General features: G+C 37.2%; 1 protein-coding gene across 1 annotated transcript in view; it reads right to left on the bottom strand.

Annotated features, from left to right (window-relative positions):
• LOC121444545 (properdin-like) overlaps positions 1-12,510 on the bottom strand; it is a 40,773-nt gene that overhangs the window by 16,082 nt on the left and 12,181 nt on the right. Inside the window, exon 5 of the mRNA XM_041646370.1 lies at positions 12,093-12,174. The gene's annotated coding sequence lies outside the window, so the exon portion shown is untranslated. The remainder of the gene's footprint in view (positions 1-12,092; positions 12,175-12,510) is intronic.

Genomic DNA, 12,510 nt, shown 5'->3' with positions numbered 1-12,510 from the left:
GGTTTTGGTCAATGATTTTCATTCTTGAATATACCTTAATGTCACCCAATTAAAATTTTGAAAGTATTAAGCCAGTCTGTTTAGTACTCTGGAATGTTCCCAGATTTATGAGTGTCCAAATTTTTTATTTGACTTACAGGAAGCAGTGAGCTACAGACAGCTCAAAACCATTTTATGATTTATTCATAGTTTGTTCAAAACATTTAAAATCTTAACCTATCCACTGAGTATAGAATACCTAATACTTCCACAAACTGTTGGCTTTTATTCCATTTCTATGGATCTGAGCTTGGTCTCTGTTAGTTTTTCAGTAAAGTATTTGGTTTTTCATTAAGTAATTCTCATCAGTAGGGTATAGTTGACTTTAATAGTCATAAAATAATTTTAGATGGCATATCTCCACACAAGCTCCAGAAATATTTATCAGTATTTAAGATAGAGGAGTTAGACAATGAAAATCACATTGAGATTTTTTTTTTCTTTCTCCTGGCTCCTTACTCAAACTAGCCTTTCATACTTTTTCCAAGGAGATGCTGAATTCCCAAGAAGCCTGGTGGGAGGAACACAATTAAGAAGGAGAGAAAGAGAGAGAGAGAGAGAGAGAGAGAGAGAGAGAGAGAGACAGAGACAGAGACAGAGACAGAGACAGACAGAGAGAGAGAAGAGAAAGGGGGCACAGACAGATCAAACGTGGCCTTGCTCATTTAAAATGGCACTGCATGCTGGAAGTCTTAACAGGTGAAATTTGAGTAGCAGTGACAAGAACATTGTTACTTTCTCTCTCTGTGTGGCAGAAAGCTGTATGGACTCCACAGCACAGTGGGCTCAGTCACATTACACAAGCTACAAGGACCCACTTGTTAAAATTGGGCATTTAATGGCCAAACAGGTTCTGAAAAGCCATTGATGAACGTTCCTTTCATTACCATAATACCTGCATTTTGTCACTTCTCTATGGTTTGAAAATCCCATTTCTATGGGGAAACAGTGGCTATTCTTTAGAGTGAAGCTCTTCAGTCACATTTATGTTGACTCTTAACAGAGTCAATTTTCTCTCCACCAACCACAAAGTTCTGGGTCCTCAAAAAGCCTTCGGGCAGCTGACACCTGTGTTTTGCTTTATTCTGAATATGACAAAAGTAGGTATTATGTAAGAGACTCATTTCAGAAATGCACAAAATTAATAATTCTCTGGCCTTTATTTCTAAGCTTTGTTATTTGGGAACTGAAGAAGAAAAGCAGGCAAGCTGAGGCCCTGATTCAGAAGAGAAATTTGAGTCTCAGACTGTTGGGTTATAGCAACTGTGGAGTTACTTCAACTATGGAAAACTCTACGTCTTTTTCTACTCTGAATTATAAAACTTTAAGCTTCCCTTGCTTCATAGACTAATTTCAACACAAATGCATCTAATTTCTTTTCAATATAAACTTGAGTTCCTTAAACTGTTCCTGCTTACAGCTCATGTGTCACCAACTGCTATTTCATTATCTCCTGACGTGTGTGTGTGCATGTGTGTATGTGTGTGTGTGCATGTGTGCACGTGGGTGTACACATGCATGATACGTGTGAATATGTGTGTGGTGGCTAGAATGCCCTGTCTTGAGACCCACCCATTGTATCAGTTTGTTTGTTTGAGGCAAGGTCTCTAACTGGGTTCTAGAGCTCTGCTTAGGCTAGCCAGGTTGCTCATCGAGCTGTGGAGATCTTCCTGTATCCATTGCCCTTTGCTGGGATTACAAGTACACCGCAGCATCAGGCCTGGTTATGGGGATCTAGCTCAGGTTCTCATGCTTGTAAGACAAGCACTGTGTTCACTGAGCCAACTCTTCAGCTCTTTCCAAACCATTGACAAGGACATTTCCCTTGCTAAAACAGCAGAAGGAATAAAATTCCCAGTGATTTAATTTATCCTCTTCTACTCGGACTGCTAAAACAACCAAACAACATGGCTTTGTTTTCTATTAACAGAATATATAATGAGTGCTTGAGACAATCCTATGTCTTTATTCCTTCTAATCTTCTTGCCTCTTCTAATATTGGCAAGCTATAACTGATTAGGTAAACTATATGTCCAAATTTAACTTATATGTCTAGTTTGGATATACTTGACAGGTAATGGTAGTCTTATTCTCAAGTGCCTTTAAAGGTCTGAGAGTATGGCATTAAGCAAAAGAGCTCCTATGACAGAGAGACATGCCAGCTCCTGCAACATCCTTCAGTTCCTCCAAGGAGATGCATGGTTGCAAAAGAACTTCCTTCTGGAGGCTTGCCTTTGTATATGGCAAAGTCACCCACACAGCAAAAAGTTGCCTTTCACCTTATCAGCTGCTTGGACCCTGCCTGGAGTGGATGACACTGGAGATTGATTGTCTCATCCTACTAAGAAAGGCAGATTGAACCTTATCCACAAAAACAAATCTGTCAGGCCTCCAGGGCTTAACAGCTAAAGACAAGTACTGCTTCTAGACTGGTATTTGCCAAAGATGATGGAAAGACTTGGGATTGCCTGGGTAGCTGGAAAAGCTGTCTCTCTTCTGCTCAATTCTTTATCCCTCTAAGAGCTGTCTGATGGAATTTGATGACTTAGAGTACTCATAGTTTATTAATACATTAGTTAAATTTCCTGTTAAAAGTACAGGCAGGTGTTCCTCTTTCACAGCCTTTTTTTCAGATGTAACTTCGGAGGTTCAAAAACTTAAATTTCCTCTAATTGTCTTCTAAAATGTTCATGAATTTTGACCTAAAGTCATACACAGCCTTTTGCTATGACACCAAGATGTAAATCTTTTCCAGCTGTCTTACGAATAGATACTTTCAAGTTCCTGGGAGAAGTTCTGCTGTTCTAACAAGAACTCTGGTATGGTAAAAACTAATAGTAACCAGAGCCTATTTCAACCCCACCCATTGTTGCGATTTAAAGTAGTTCCACACTAGCTCAGAGCGGAGTATATAAAAGGTTTATTTATGAGAGAATAAATTCACAGAACAGTGATCCACAATCCTCCACATGCTCTAGGAACTGGTACTGAATCCAGCAGTCAAAGGACTTGTGCTCACTCCTACATCTGCATACATAGTCCCCGAGACCATGCCCAAAGTGGACCAACATCCCAAAGGCCATTGACTGAAGGAGATCTCACAGCAACCCACTTTTGAGCATATTTTACAGGTCACTCTTTCTGCCTGGGCCAAGGCCAACCTGAATAGGGTTCTCCAGACATGCCAGCCCCTGCACCAGCTCCTGGGACTTCTCCATTCTTTTCCCCTCTCCAGGTTCAACAACATGCCTTCTCAACTTACTCAAGAAACAGATGCCTAAGGTCTCCAAGATGGCAGTTAACCTGATGCTTCTCCACCCACATCTCCCACTGAGCATTAGCCCACCAACCCCAACTCTCCCATGCCAACAGAAAGCAGTCAGATATGAACCGTTCTCCATATATCCAAAGGGTCTGGAATGTTTGTATGGAAGCCTTACCCCAGCCCCTAGCATGCTTGTGCCCAAAGAATCTGGATTGTATGGGTGGAGACATCACCCAAAGCTTTCTTCTATGGAGTTGCCTCAGTCCAGATTCTGCCCCCAAAGAAAGTCTACCAAATTATGACCCCTTCCCCAGAGATGCTCAAGACCACTTCTGCAGGGTATTTAGATTGCCCCTTAGAGAACAAACACTTGATTTTCTAGTCTTCCTTTCTCGTCTCCTCTCTGGAGGGCTGGAAAGCCATCTGGGAACATTTTATCTATTAAACCTGGACTTCGGTAGGATTTGGTTTAGTGTAGATTATTGCATTGGTAGAAAGGCTTATTTGGGGTGCAGAAACTTTTCACTGGACAGAACTCAGTATGTCTGCAGACATGCATGGTAATAGATTATCGTTCACTACACATAAGCAAAAAAATATTGGCAAAGAAACAATTGTGATTAAGAGAGAAAAGCACTAATTTATAACAATTTTCTTAAATTTAAGCAACATTATTTAAGGAATTATACATAATTAAAGAAAATGTTGCTGTGTTATCCACTCAACACATACTTCCAGTGCAATATCTTTTCTGAGAGAAGAGGCTGTTTCCTTTTTACTTCAGGAAACAGAGGGGAGAACTTCAAATGCTGGTGACTCCCGAATCGAGTTTGTAGAATTCTAATCTTTTTTCCTTTAAAGGCTTTTTCCTTTCATTAAGGGTAAGAAAGCACAATTCTTCTTAACTACTTTAGAAGCACAAGAATGAGTCTAACATGGCAATGTGAAAAGGTATATTGAGTATCTATCTAACAGTTGCCTTTAAATACAAATTTATCTTATTAGCACGCCGCACCTTCCTGTGCAGTGCTATGGTGTAGGTATTATAACATGTGGGAGTCAGGAGCTCAGAGGCCCAGGACACAATATATTAAAAAAAAAAAGTGCTGAACAAAGTCATTCCAATGGCCTGTTAGGTAACTACTTAATCTTTTGTACACAAATGCACACAGGCACACACACTCCCAAGAATGTACACATGCACATATAAACACATACACGTGCAGAGCCTTTAGGAAACCTTAACCTTTATTTTTGTCAAGATCAGATTCCTGTAGTTGACTTTAGGAATTTAGGGCAATCTAACTTGTTTATTAGCACTGATAAATTTATTCACTGGTATTTGCAAAATATTGTCAAAGCCTTTTTGAAAGCTCTCCAGATTTTCTAACTCTTCTCCCTATCTGCCTGTTTATTCATTCCACACTGTAAACTTTTTTTCTGTCAGAGGAACTTGTGCTGACAACACAGGCTATGATATGTTGTATTTGTTTCTGTATATCTTTCCTTTATGTTTACTTTCTGTGACATAGATTTAACTTAATTAAAATATGTAAGAGTTTTCAAATTGCAGTCAAGTACTCAGGGAGAATCTATCCACAGCTGGCTTCTGAACAAGAAAGCGATTTCTTTAAACATGTTTAAAGGTGAAAATTTCATAGTCAGGGAGGAGGCTGGTATGACTCTTTTGTAGGCACAATGAATTCATGGGTTGCTCAGAGGCCTCAGAGTCATTATGAGTCACCATGAAATTCACAGGGTGATCCTTCTTCTTTAATATTTAGAGATATATGAGTGTGTTCCTCTCTTTAACCACCACAATAATCATAGGGTATTTGCCTATTTTTAAAATGAAGAGTATGTATGTGTTCATTACTTTTCTATTGTTGTGATAAAGCACTATGGCAAAGAAAACTTTACAGAGATGGAGTCTATGTGAGCTGTGGTTCCACAGGATTAGAGTTCGTGATGGTGAAGTGGAGGCAAGAGTCAGCACACATGGAGGCTGAAGCAGGAGCTGAGTCATGAACCACCTAGATCTAGAAAGCAGAGAGAACTATCTAGAAATGTCACAGTGGCAAGTCTTTACACCTTCAAAGCTTCCTGCATCAGTATCTTTCCATCTATGAGGTCAGATCTACACCAACTCAAGCAGCACCACCAATTGAACAACATATACAAATTGCCTGAGAGTATTAGGAACATTTTCATTAAAACTACTGCCATGTATTAATTAACACAACTTTTGACTGAGTGTAAGTGCTTTCAGTACCTGTGGGCATCTGCACACCATTTTGTTACTTTTTTTTTCTTTTTGAATTCTTTTAATCTTTTATGTATTCTAACCTTAACGTTTTGACACAGGTTCTGGATTTGCCCCATTATGTTGAGTTTTGTCTTTATCCTGTTGGTTTTTTTCCCATAAGTTCTCAGTGACATATTTATAGTTAGAGGCAATCTCTTGTGTCCTTTCTTTTTTTTTTTTTTGTAGATTCTTACAGGGTGAGCTTTAAAGAAGATTTTAAAAATTTGAAATTTACAAAACGAGAAGAAGAAAGTTTAGTTGGAATGCATTAGTCCCAATATGGAGTAAGCCATACTGTCTCATGTGCCTTAAACGGCAGCATCTAGATATGAAAAACTATGAGAACAAAAATTAATATAGCCATTAAAAACTGAAAAATAGCTGCTGGAGTGGAACTCCTTTTAATTCTCTCTCTCTTTGAAATCCTCATTTTAAATTGAATGTTAATAAGTAAAATAGAAGCTGTGTCATTTGAACACCTGATTTGGATCTTTCCTCTAGACAAAATTCATCTCCACAAGATGTATGAATCATCAGCACTCTCCCATTTCCTTTAGGTCTTTGTGGACTGTCATCTCAAAGAAACTTTCTTTCTTTGTATTTACCACCCTCAATGTGTGCTACACCTCAGACTCTTGTTTGCTTTATGTGTCCTCTGCACTCATTCTAAATAGTTCACTTCTCTATTTTGTAAATTGCCCATTTCTAAACTATAGAATTAGCCACTGAGGGATTATGTTTTTAATACAGTTACTTCTATGTCCCAAGGATGAAGAACAGTGCTTTGATTTAACACTTCAAAACTATGATGCAACTCTAAGTCAGAGGCAATTTCGTTTCACCATTGGAAGTTCTCAGTGCAGCCATGACAGAGCCTCAGAAACCAAGCCAGGTACTGCATCAATTCTTATCCTCTAGCATCAGAAGAAAAGTTTTACCAACACTAGGATATTGTAGGTGACTACAGAACGTGTGTCATCAAAATCTGTAAATGGTAATATTGAAACATGAAGAGGAAATAGTCTCCATTCTATTGACAGTCATTTATCTCAAGCCCTCTCAGAATACTCTTCCATCCTTTCATTTTGTGGTTGGATTTCCTCATCTTATTCATTATCTCCAGAATGGAGAGCTCTGTTTCACCCCATTCAAAATGTGATGCTTAATACTGTAAAACCGAGAATCTCACACTCTCAATAAAGACTGGGGTAACAATTCAGTGTTTCATCCATTAACATAGACATTATGTCTGCAAAGCATTTAAGTGTTTTTTCTCAAAGTCACTTATAAACAGTCGGTATTTTCCTTGAGAACTCTCTATTCACTCTCCGTCTCTTCTCCCTAGCTGAATGACCTTAATAGTTACTTCACAGAGAATATTTTTAATGATTTACTGCCATTTTACCCTGTTCAGAAACATTTAATGGAACACAGATTTTTCAACCTGAATCTTAACTTGCTATCAGCCAATTTGTGTTCCAGTAAATGTTTCTGAAGAGGATAAAATTGTCCTAAATCACTTAAAAACATAAGAACCTAGAGCTAATGGCCAAGGAGCAGTTTTATTACTACATGTTCTGTGTGATTATTTCAGGGCTAAGTGGCCGGGAACCAACAAGCAGTCTGCTGCTACAAATGGTGCCCGATGTGAGACACGAACTCATGACCCTGAGATTAAGAGTTTCACGCTTTGTTGACTGAAACAAATAAGCCACATAAAGATGGAGAATACACATAGAGTCTGAATTATGAACATTATTATGTTTTCTTTTCGTTTTTTGACTGTGCAGAAGCTAAGTACAGAGAGACATTTCATTGTATAAGTTGCTAATCTAAACCAACATATATACCTTGAAGGTATCTTGATTACAAAATATGGATCTAAGGATATGTCGCTTTGGAAAGTAGGTTCTTCTTTTGTTTCCACAGAGGATGAGAACCTGTGGAATCCTTCCAGTCTAGTGTGGTTTGATGGTCCACGATCCTTTCATAGGTTGCCTTGAACACCCCTCAAAAATTACTTTGCCCAATAAAGAGTAGGAAGCAGTTTGGAGGAAAACTATGCCCATATTACCAAATATTGTTTGTAAATATTTCTTTACATTTAAAGGGACACATGCTATAGAGATTTGCATTGGTATAGGTTTTTGTTTATTGATACAAATTTAAGGTCAATTTTGTTATACTGTGTATATAGTTTTGCTCTTGACTAAAGTATTGTGTTTGTGTACCTCACTTTAAAATGTATAATTAAATAGTCATTTATAATAGTCAAGCTTGTAGTCATGTTAGTTAGATTTTCTAGATATACAGAGATGTATTTCAGATGGATAGGGATTCTTCAAATCTTTTAGATACCTTCAGAATATGGCATTGAACGTGTTTAAAAAATTAGGATGTTTCATAGCAGTCAGGCACATCTGTTCCTGGCAGCAGCCAGCTACTTCAAGAGGAAGATGGGCATTGAAGAGGCTCCTTATGGAGTTTGTTAGCCATTTGGGCAAGAAACTACTCTTGCCTAGATTGCTTTATGGCATGCTACGTGAACTGGACATGCAGGATCCACAGAGAAATAACTGCTGGACTTGCCTAAAAGTGAGAAGATCCTTTGAAGTTCCTGCTTCATGAAAGAGTCTACTCGACATTTTGCTGGACACAGAAGAAAGTGACTGACAAACTGCCAATATAAGCAGAATTGTCTTTGATATTTCTTTCTTCATGTAAAGTCTGCTGAATCCTATGGGCCTGTGGGCTGAAGATGGATGCCCTAATGGTACAGAAGAACTTTGGGTGACTGTTTAGGCAGTGAGATGTCTCTCTCAATTCTAGAGCTTTGGGAGTTGCTTACAATGAACAAATTGTTTACTTAGGTAATATTATATCCTTCTGGAGCCTTTGATGGAGTTGAAAAATTTATAGTTATAGTTTTTCTTAGTTATAATAAAAGATAAAGTAGATGTAAATATTGTAACTGTAATTCTTGCTTGATATATATTTTGTTATATGTAATTTTACTACGTTAAAGTTAAAACTTTTCTTTTTGTTTAAACAGAAAAGGGGGGGGTGTGATGTTGGATTTCTCTCTGTATGCTGCAATTACCATTAATGAATAAAGAAAATACTTTGGGCCTCTAGCAGAACTATAAGGGAACGGAGCTAGGTGGGGAAAACTAAGCTGAATGCTGGGAAAAAGGAGGTGGGGTCAGGGAGAAGCCATGAAGCTGCCACTTGAAACAGACATACTGAAACTTTGCTGATAATCCAAGACCTCAGGGTGAGTACAGATTAATGGAGATGGCTTAAATTAATATGTAAGAGCAAATAAGAAGCTAGAGCTAATGGGCTAAGTAGTGTTTAATTAATGCAGTTTCTGTGTGATTATTTTGGGGCTAAGTGGCTGGGAACCAACAAGCCGCCTGCTGCTACATTCTAAAGTTCTGAAAGTCATTTTGGGAGAGATATCTTTTCATTCTTTCTTCACATCTGGGAATCAGGAATCTCTCCATTTACTGAAAATAGAAACACAAAGTGCTCTGTGGGACATGTTTAATGTAAATATCTCATACAAATGTTACTATATTTTTTAAATGTATATCCAGATTTAACAGTTAAATTCAGTTATTGCTTTCAGAACAAATAGCTTTGACACATTTTCCCAGGTTGTTCAATCAGATTTTCCTTTCCCTAAGGCAACTTTTGGAATAGAGAAAGAAGTTCAGCCTGTCTTCATTTATCCTATTAGAATGTCAAGGTCTCTAACCACATTGGTGTAGGGCATATTGTTTTGGAACTCTGCAATACTGCAGTTTTTCTTCCTGCTCATAATTCTTATAATGTGTTTATGTTGCCCCTAGATAATAATTTCTCATCATTTTCTATTTTAGTAAGTGCATTTTGGTGTTTTTTTAATATACCACAGGGTTAGATCTCCCAATTACCAGTGACTGTTTTGATATCACACATCATATCCTAAGTGTATAAAGTTTTTCAGAATCTATTTCAGCCTAAAAGACCCAATAGGCTCATATTAAATTATGATTCTTCTACAACATTCCTGCTATATATGAACCTCTCTCTCTCTCTCTCTCTCTCTCTCTCACTTGCTCTGTGTGTGTATGTGTGTGTGTGTGTGTGTGTATAAAATTTCACCTATACCTGTCCCATCTCTCTGTCCTATAATCTCTCTCTCCCTCTCTCTGTATGTACACTCTCTTTCTTTCTTTGCTCCCTCTTTTCCTACTCCCTACTATTATTTCTTTTCCAAAAATAGTAAATGAAAGTATAACAGAAGCTAAATTTTACTAAATGTGGCATCAAGAATGCAGAGGCCAAGAAAGGAACTCTCAGAAGTACGGTGGAGGCTGGGAGATAGCTTATCACTTAAGAGTGATTGGTAATCTTCCGGAAGTCCTGAGTTTAATACCACTACCCACAATGGGTGACTCATACTGACTGCAATCCACTTCCAAGGGATTCAATATCAGTTTCGGGATTCTGTGAGTCCATACACACATGTGGCAGATATACAGACATGCATCTACACTCATAAATAAAACTTAAATAAATCTTTAAAAAACAGAAAATCACAGAAGTATGAATGAATGCTTTTTTTGTAGATTTTCCTTTGATGCCACAACAATCTAGCCATCTACTTTCCAACTTTAATTATTAGTGGTTTATTTCTCTGTATAAATGAGATAATGAGATTGAGTATTGAAGGAGATAAATTTAATTGACATTGCAATAAACATCCACCTAAAGTAAGCTTTTACAAAACGACACTACTGTTAGAAATTTTAACTACATTGAAAGTGAATATAAATTGTTACCTTTCGTAACATTTTGTTAGACTTAGCTCCTTTGAGGATCCCCCTTCAATCAGTATTAAGCCAAAGATTCTTTGAAAAGACAAGAAGATTAACAATTATATTTTGTGATTTCCCAATGTCCTTTAACATTTCTCCTGTGGACTAGTTGATGTCAGTGAACACTTCAGGGTAAATTCACAAATGTGTTATGAGTATAGAGCATAGCAGATATTTTTCAGGTAAAATAGTTTCAGTTTAGCAGATGGATTCTTTTGTGTTAGGATATACATCTTATCACTGATAGTCCAACACATTCGCAGGCACTATGATTATATACTTCCCAGTTGTTTATTATTGTCTCAAATAATATTTAAAAACCTGAGAAATTCACATCAGTATGCTATAAATCACAAAACAACAACAACTTTGTGCCCACATGAAAGATTTTGTCACACAAAATGTGTACTATAAACAGTGGAATGTTCCAAGATAGAATATTTGTGACACAAACTTCTGTTGTGCCATATACTTGACCATTTCTCTCTTTTTTTAATTGATTTTTGTGAGCTCTACTTTTTCTCTGCTCCCTTCCCTGCTTCTACACTCCCCTTCAACTCTTCCCCAATGTTCCCATGCTCCTAATTTACTCAGGAGATCTTGTCTTTTTCTATTTCCCATGTAGATTAGATCCTCTTAGGGTCCTCATTGTTGTCTATATTCTCTGGCATTTTGATTTATGGGCTGGTTTTCCTTGCTTTATGTTTAAACACCACTTATGAGTGAGTACATGTGATAATCGTCTTTCTGGGTCTGGGTAATGTCACTCAAAATGATGTTTTCCAGCTCCATCCATTTTCCTGCAAAATTCAAGATGTTGTTTTTTTCTGCTGTGTTGTACTCCATTGTGTAAATGTGCCACATTTTTCTTATCCATTCTTCAGTCAAGAGTCATTTAGGTTGTTTCCAGGTTCTGGCTATGACAAACAATGCTGCTATGAACATAGTTGAGCACATGTCCTTGTGGCACGATTGAGCATCCTTTGGATATATACCCAAATGTAGTATTACTGGGTCCTGAGGAAGGTTGTTTCCTAATTTTCTGAGAAATTGCCACACTGTCATTCAAAGGGGCTGTACCAGCTTGCATTCCCACCAGCAATGCAGAAGTGTTCCCTTTACCCTACCACCTCTCCAGCTTGATCATCTCTTGATGAGGAGCTCAGCTACTGAGCAGCAGGACAAATTTGCTCATTTCTATGTATTTTTATTTGATCTAAATATGTTAGCATTATTTCCTTTAGTGTTACTATCTCACTAGATTAGACACCGTAATATTTAGCTATGTATAGATGCATACCAAATAAAAAATATTTTTATTAATTATTATATCAATTACATTATTATATTAAAACTACATTAAAATTTATTATGCATCTTATTTAAATAAGCCTTAGGATATTAAGGATTTATATAGAATGTCTAATTATATTTTCTTTATAATTATTTAATTATAGTCATCATTTAACTTTTATTATCTACATAGTATTTTTTTTTCTGTTTCCCACTTTAGTAGCCAGATGACAACTGACTGCTTTTTAAATAATCAAATGTTATATTTCATTGTGTCATCACATGGCAATTTTTTACATACATCTGATCTGTAAAAATGAATTACCTGTGAATTTAGTTTGCCTGGATCAACTGAACTCCATACACAGTAGGTCCAAGAACTTTGTTCCAGCTGCAGTTGTTAGAATCTAAAAAACATGACTGAATTGATTATGTATGTTTTATTCATATTAGTATGATACTATTTCTTTTAAGTCATCCTCATCAACTTGTTGGGGACCCTTCCCCAACCTCCTCGGTTATGGATGACCCTGGGTAGTGCTGCAGAAATCAGGACACAGGGGATGCAGATTAGGAGATACAACTGCATCCTTTATTGCAAAGCCAGTGTTCTTTTTATAATACTCAGATCACTATTCAAACTAGGTTCCCATAATACATGAAAATAGTTTCATAGACTAGTCTCTTGGTTGCGACTAATTTCAAGGGTTTCATGCCCTAACTAATCTAAACAAAAAGCGTGG

This window comes from Microtus oregoni, unplaced genomic scaffold (genome assembly GCF_018167655.1).
Source record: "Microtus oregoni isolate MIOR12 unplaced genomic scaffold, Mior012 000131F_ref0000151, whole genome shotgun sequence".
NCBI classification, from domain to species: Eukaryota; Metazoa; Chordata; class Mammalia; order Rodentia; family Cricetidae; genus Microtus; species Microtus oregoni.
This window is presented reverse-complemented; position numbering and strand designations above follow the sequence as displayed.